Source organism: Arachis stenosperma, chromosome 10 (genome assembly GCF_014773155.1).
Source record: "Arachis stenosperma cultivar V10309 chromosome 10, arast.V10309.gnm1.PFL2, whole genome shotgun sequence".
Classification (NCBI taxonomy): domain Eukaryota; kingdom Viridiplantae; phylum Streptophyta; class Magnoliopsida; order Fabales; family Fabaceae; genus Arachis; species Arachis stenosperma.
The window spans coordinates 11,261,549-11,269,980 of NC_080386.1; the positions used below are offsets into that span (position 1 = coordinate 11,261,549).

At 33.2% G+C, this 8,432-nt stretch overlaps 1 pseudogene; it reads left to right on the forward strand.

The window, feature by feature from the left end:
* The first annotated feature begins 268 nt into the window (after window positions 1-268).
* On the forward strand, window positions 269-7,133 carry LOC130954934 (uncharacterized; annotated as a pseudogene).
* Window positions 7,134-8,432: the final 1,299 nt, after the last annotated feature.

Here is an 8,432-nt window from a genome sequence, read left to right on the forward strand (position 1 = left end):
CAAATCCCAAATTTTTTGGATCATAGTTGCCACAAGTTTCTATGTAATAGCATCATCTATTGCTTAGGAGCAATCACTATAGTTAGGTTGTGTGTCATAGTTAGGTTGGGTGTCAGGGAAGAAGTTTCATGCTAACCTACATTTTTAATTATTAAAATTAAAATAACAAATGACGGACATCATAAAGAAGTCAATGATTTGAAATTTTGAGACCCATATATATTTCTGCTAACCACAATCTATCTGAATTCTGAATATATTAAGTTCTCATTTAGTATTATTTATACTTGAAATAAAAGTGAGTAATTTTAGCAAGGACCTGTTTGTGGAGCTCTCTTTGTACGTTGTTGTTATTTAGTCCACCTTTATGAAGCTCCTTTCAATGTAAACATGGCACTCACATCAGCAGGTCCCTAAACAACATAAACCATTGTGTCAGAAAAGAGTTTTCAATTTCACACTATGGACAAGGAATTATGCAGAACAGCAAGGGCCAAAAGGAAGGAATTTCTAATCCAAAACCGTGCTAAACAGTATTCTATCAAAGGTCAAATTGGTATTATATATATGGTTTATTTCTCCACTTAAAATCTTTGATAGATTGTATTATAAATATCTTTAGATTCACTTTGTATCCTTAATCTTATCTATCAGGAGCTGCTAGACGGCCAGCTTTGAAAGATATAAGCTCTTCTCTCAATGTGATTAGACCTATGATTTTTGGTTCAAACTCTTCATCTAAACAAGACAATCAAGGTAATTGATTGTTTTCAGCTTACTATATGTAAATTCAAGTGTTTTGAACATGATAAAGAATACTTCTTTTGAATGCTACGATGAATGTTTTGAATCAAAATCTTAGGAGCTTAGTGAGATATATACTTGGATTATTTTTATAACTTAGATGTTTAATATCAATGAAATAACCTGTGCAAGTCTTATGGAATTTCATTCTGGTGTTAGCTTTTTCATAAGATCAATAATTTCGAAAATCAAGTTACTTATGACACATATTCAGTCTCATTTGCAATATCAAATGTGAAGAGCATCAAAAACATATATGAAAATTATACTCCAGAACACATAGTTTCAAAAGATGGTCAGGGATGTCAATGTGATCCATCGGAAGAGATTTGTGAATCAACCATTAATCAGACTAAAGGCTCTCCAAATGGTCAGTTAGTCGTCGTTTATTCATATAATTATTATTGCATAATTATAACTACTTGGTACTTGGTTTTTGTGTAATAATCTTATTATTTGTCATTTATAAGTTAATAGATTTGAGATGCAAAAGAGCTAGGATTGGAGACTTATTTTTTAGGGATGGAAATGTACAGAGTAGCAACAGTACAAGTAAAGGTCATCACGGTAAGTATAAATCCCTATGTTTAGTGAAAATACTTTGTAGCCTTGCATCAGATTGAAGATTTTGTTTATTTTGACGATGTATTATTCTCCATTATAGATCAGACGCAGAACTATGTTTCAAAGAAAGCAGATGATTTGCATGTGGGATTGACAATGCAGAGCACTTTGACTGCTATCACAGCTCAGGAACCGATACATCCTAAGAACATTTTCCCGATACATTCTCAAACCAGCGATTGTTTAAGCAATAGGAATTCATCAATCTTGGAAGGTAACATAGTTGACATCTCTATTATGGAACTTTGCATTAATACATGTATCCAGTATTTGTAGATTATATTGGCTTTTAGTTACACGAATTATTAAATTTTGTCTTTAAATCTGGTATATCACTCAATGCAGAAGATCCTTTGCTAACAGCTGATGAAACATTAAACAAGGGGGCTGTCAATGTAACAGATATGTTGTTAGAAGGAATCGGTAATTAATTTCCATCTTTAGTGTACAGACACTTTAACTTTTACTTAATCCTCTAATTTTTTAATGTTTGTTCTTAGGCGAGGAGACAGCGTGCAACAATTCGGTATATACAGAAGGTAATGTGGTTTCCATTGTTAAACTGCAATAAATTATTATGACCTTATAGTAATTAGTAGAAATAGACTAAGGTTACTAAATTTAGATTCACATATGCTCTTAATAAGGTTGGTCTCACAAGTCGTATTTATAGTTATTCATTATTGAATTAAAAAATAGCAAGAATTTAACTCGGATTTCTATTTTATCATGTGTGTATGTTGCAGAATATATTAACCATGGTGAATGCATCTATGAGTGTGAATTTTGTAATGCTCTCTTTTGGTATGATGAAAGAATTGGAAAACATTATAATGCAACTATTCCTAAGTACACGCTGTGTTGTAGAGGAGGTCAGGTTCAGTTGCCTCAACCGAAAGAACCTCCTCCTATTCTTCAACGTCTAATGTGGAATAATGATGATAGAAGCAAGAACTTTTGTGAGAATCTTCGAACATACAATAGCATGTTTGCATTCACATCTTTGGGGGGTAAAGTCGACAAAGTCATTAATCGAGGCAGAGGTCCACCAACATTTATACTATGTGGACAAAACTGCCACCTTCTTGGCAGTCTCATTCCCCCTGAAGGATCAAGTGCTAAATTTGCTCAATTATATATATATGACACAGACAATGAGATATCTAACAGAATTCAAGTTGTAAGGTATATATTCTTAGCGGTGTATCTCTGTTAAATTTCATTCAAATAATAAATTTAATTTATTAGATTTATTTGTCTTCTTGCATTGTTAAGGGTGCTCAATCAAGATATATTAATATGATTTCTTTTCTTTATAAAGTGAATTAAACATGATTTAAAATTAAGAAATAATCACTGATTATATTTCTTTTAGTATTTTAGTAGGGTTTATCTAATTATAGACATTAAAGTTAGTCCTTAATCGAGTTTAACAATTTCATGAACCATATAATAAAGCAGTGATTTAATTTTGGACAGTGAAAATGATCATAGGAGCAAAGTTGATATGCTAATTGTCCAAGAACTGAAGGAGATGCTTGATAAAAATAATGTGTTGGTAAAGTCATTTCGCATGGTTAGAGACTCTTTGAACAATGGCACTCAAAAAAATGTTAAGCTTAGGCTTATTGGTAAGAGAGGACGAGATGGAAGAAGATATAATTTGCCCTCCGTATCAGAAGTGGCTGGATTAATTGTGGGTGATTTTGATGCATCACGAACGGAGAGAGATATTGTTGTTCAAACCCGAAGTGGATCTCTTCAGCGTATAACTGATTTTGTTTCCATACGGAGAGGATGGGTTTTGAGAGCATATACCACTTAATCGCATTAAAAGAAAGAATGACAACGAAGAAAAGTGTGTAACCATGAGGGACTATTTTGCATTTTATATTCAGGAAAGATTCTCGGACGGTTCTCCTTTACTTTATTCTAGACGACTATTCCAACAATTCATAGTTGATGCTTATTCAATGATCGAGTCATCTCGACTAAATTACTATCGTTTTCACCAGGAAAATGTACGGTGTGATCTCTACAAAGGTATATGTGAAGCTGTTGTGAATGGAGATAATTCCGCAACTACGCACGGTAGACGTATAGTCTTACCAGCAACTTTTGTTGGAGGTCCTAGATACATGATTCAGAATTATCAAGATGTCATGGCAATTTGTACCAAAGTTGGTTATCCAGATTTATTCTTGACCTTTACATGCAATCCTAAATGGCCAGAAATAGTAGATCATTTGTCTACAAGGGGACTAAAAGCTGAAGACAGGCCTGACATTGTATGTAGAATGTTTAAAATGAAGCTAGATACCTTGATTAAAGATCTTCGTGTGAATATGTTATTTGGAAGGGTCGTTGCAGGTATTTTTTTAAGTATGATTTTCTATTGAATAGATTAGTTACATTTTGTAACAACATAGTGACAAACTTTTTATACGAATTAAAGTCTTATTAACTATTATTTGTTCTTTTCACAGTGGTATACACTATTGAATTCCAGAAGCGTGGTTTGCCTCATGCACATATATTGTTATTTCTTCATGAAGGGGACAAGTACCCTACTCCTGATGATATTGATAAGATTATATCTGCGGAAATACCAGATAAAAGCGTTGATGCAAAGTACTATGATGCAGTCAGTAACTTGATGATTCATGGTCCATGTGGAGCTTCCTTAAAGGATTCACCATGTATGGACAATGGTAGGTGCTTGAGGAATTTTCCTAAGCGTTTTGTTGATTCCACTTCTATTGATGATGATGGATATCCCGTTTATCGCCGCAGAGACACTGGGAGAACTATAAAGAAATCTGGGATTGAATTAGATAACAGATGGGTTGTTCCACACAATCGAAGTTTGTTGTTAAAATATGGTGCTCACATCAATGTTGAGTGGTCCAATCAATCTAGGTCAATTAAATATTTATTCAAGTATGTTAACAAGGGTCATGACCGTGTTACTGCTTCTTTTTACCGCGAGGGGTCTACAGAATCATTATGTGATGAGATTGACGAGATAAAGATGTACTATGATTGTAGGTATTTATCTCCATGCGAAGCAGCTTGGCGAATTATGGGATATGATATCCATTACAGGTACCCAGCAGTCATCCGCCTACCTTTTCACTTGCCAAGCGAACAGATTGTTTTATTCAAAGATCACGAATCATTGAAAGATGTGGTCGAAAGGCCAACTATCAATCAGTCCATGTTCTTGGCATGGTTTGAAGCAAATCGTGAATTCGAGGAAGCAAAACAGTTGAGCTATGTAGACTTTCCTTCCAAATTTGTATGGAATGCTAATTCCAAGAAATGGCATCGAAGAAGGTCACATCATGTAATTGGTCGTGTTTATTTTGTTCCTCCTTCTTCGGGGGAGTCATATTATCTTAGGATACTTCTCAATTTGGTGAAAGGACCAACAAGTTATGAGGGCATTCGAACATACAATGGTGTTGTTTACAAATCATTTTGGGAGGCATGTTTTGCTCGCGGTTTGTTGGATGATGACAGGGAATATATTGAAGCAATTGAAGAAGCAAGCATTTGGGGTTCTGGCAAATACCTTAGGAATCTATTTGCCACTCTTTTGTTTTCTAACTCAATGACTAGACCCCTATATGTTTGGGAGAAGACATGGAAAATACTCTCCGATGGTATACTTCATAATAGAAGAAGACTACTTAACCATCCAGGTATTAACTTGCTTCTAGATTTTTTTAATTTTCAAATGACATATTTCTATATCAATGTTTGCACTTGATTTTTTTTTTTTAATGTAGGACTAACAATATCCGACAATGAGTTGTTAAATCTCACTCTCATAGAAATTGAGACAATTCTCAAGAGGAATAATCGTAGTCTAATGGACTACCCTGACATGCCTTTTCCTAACATTAATTTTGAGGATGGGATGTCTTGCGATCTTTCAAATAATAACCTAATCAATGACGAATTGTTGTACGACAGACAAGACTTAGGGTCAAAGTATTTATTAAATCTTGCGAAGATGACCACTGAGCAAAAGAATGTTTACGATACTATTATTAACAGTGTCGACCGGGGTGAGGGTGGTTTATACTTTATATATGGCTATGGTGGTACAGGGAAGACATTCATATGGCAAACTCTTGCTGCATCTTTGCGTTCAAGAGGCCAAATTGTATTAACAGTTGCTTCTAGCGGTATAGCCTCTTTGCTAATTCCTGGCGGTAGAACGGCTCATTCTAGATTTGCGATCCCTTTAAATGTTGACCAATTTTCAACTTGCAACATTAGACAAGGAAGCCAATTAGCCGAGTTGATAGTGAAATCTAAGTTGATTATATGGGATGAAGCTCCAATGGTCAATAAATTTTGTTTTGAAGCTCTTGATCGTACCATGAGAGATTTGCTTAAGATTGTGAACTCCAATAGTGAAAATCTACCATTTGGCGGTAAAACAGTTGTATTTGGAGGTGATTTTCGACAGATTTTACCCGTAATACCGAAAGGTTCGAGACAAGATGTAGTTAATGCAACCATCAATTCATCTTATTTGTGGGATCATTGTAAGGTGTTGAAGTTGACTTAAAACATGAGATTAAAGGGATCTAACAACATTGAAGGACCTGATCAAAGCTTAAGGGATTTTGCAGATTGGTTATTGAAGATAGGAGATGGAAAGATCGGTGAGATTTCTGATGGTATTGGTAGAATCAAAATTCCAGATGACATCTTGATAAAAGATTGGATTAATCCAGTTGAAGCTGTTGTAACATCTACATTCAAGAACTACATTGAGGATCCAGATGACGAGAAGAATTTACAAGATAGAGCCGTGTTAGCACCAAAACTTCAGACTGTAGATGAGATTAATGAATATATGATGAAGATTAATCAAAGACAGCATGTTTCTTACTTCAGTGCTGATATGGCTTGCAAGTCCGAGACACAAACAGATGTTGCTGCAGCTGTTCACACCCCTGAATTTCTCAATGGTCTCAAGTCTTCCGGTCTTCCAAACCACGAAATCAAATTGAAGGTTGGTATACCGATTATGCTTCTTAGAAACATTGATCATTCTTCGGGTTTATGCAATGGGACACGTTTGATTGTTACTCAGCTTGGGAAACGAATTATTGAAGCCAAAGTAATTACCGGTAATAATGCAGGACAAAAAGTGTTCATACCACGTATGAACCTGTCCCCTTCTGATCATAGGATCCCCTTTAAATTTAATCGAAGACAGTTTCCTATAATGGTTTCCTATGCCATGACCATAAATAAGAGTCAAGGTCAATCGTTATCTAATGTGAGCTTACTTTTAAGGAAGCCTGTTTTTAGCCACGGTCAACTGTACGTGGCTCTTTCTCGAGTAACAACCAGACAAGGTCTCAAGATACTAATTTCTAATGAAGCAGGAAAAGAGTCAACTGTGACCGATAATGTTGTCTATAACGAAGTTTTTAGAAATCTGGATTGAAGGTAATATTTCGAATGTATTTTATTCCCTTTAAAAAGTTTTATTGTGATATGAATATTTATTACGACTATTTTTTAATTTTATCACAGAAAACCTATCACGCCGAAGAAGGAAGACTTTTGTTTATAGAAAGGTGCTAATATAATCTTAGATTTGTCATTTTTTTTGTTTTAATCATATGTTTTATTGCTTTATTGTTATTAGCAAAAGCTTCTTTTAACGACTTCTCAAGGTTGTTTCTTCTAAGATTTTTAAGGTCGAATTTATCATATCTTCTAAGTTATGATAGTTACATGTATTTTATAATCTTAGTATGATTCACAATATGTTGATTAAAATCTGTTGATAAACTTAATTCTATGAAGTTTATATCTATTTCAAAATACAGAATAACATACACATGCAAGATTATCCACCAGAAACAAACATATTATAATTGAGATAAAGTCAAGAAATTATTTGATGTCTAAATAAATCAAGCATATCTAGACTCACTAACCTTATATGTAGATATGTATCATATCAGCATCTTGACATGCAAGGCTTCCTGTCGCTCACTGTTTATTAGGAATTATCTAGCATAGACAAAATCATAGTGTTAAAACCATGTTAGTCTGAAGAAGAATAAAGCAACAAGTTTATAATTGAGTTCAGTAATAGAACAGATACTCAAAATATGCAGGATCATATTAACCAATCATAACTATAGTAGCTTAACATCTCTCTACTTTGTAATATAATCTCAAGAATAATAAAATAACCAGAAGCAACCTAACATCTATCAACGGCTTAATTAATAAAAACTCAGGTATGATTTAATTATAAAGTTTTTTTTAGGTGGTGTGATTAAATGTGAAAACGCCAGGTAAAGTTTTTTAACTGGCATTTTAAATTTGTGTTTCAGAAAACATGTCATAGTAGCCGTTGATTCTTTTTTTTCAATTATATAATATCTCACTGTAAAAACGTGTACAAACTGTATAAAGTGTTATTAAAAAATACGACATAAAGTTGTTGAAAATTTAAAAAAATAAATGCCATGACAATTATGTCATCAATAGTTTAATTCAGAATAATATTTTTAATTGGTTAAGTTATAGCGTTACATTATAACACTACTTTTACCAAAAACAATTTTTTAGTAAAGTATCTACTATTTAATTGCTACTCATATAGTATCACAAAGTAGATAATTGTTGAGTTTATTATGTAAAACAATTTTTTTATTTGAGACAGTTAGAATAGTGGCTCAAAGCCAAGAAAAAAAATCATATGCGTTGTTGAGTAGTTTATGTAAAAGTGTTTTTTTATTTTTGAGACATTTAAAATAGTGACTCAAAGCCCCCAAAAAAATCATATGCGTGTATAAAAATATTAATAATTAGCATAAATTAACAAATTGAACGAAACAAATGATTGCAAAAAAAGTATTTATAAAGTATTTATACGAGCAATTTGAATTAAATTTATTGGTCGAAAAAAATATAATGCTTTCAGTGAAATAAAAAAATTTATTGGAGATCCATATTTG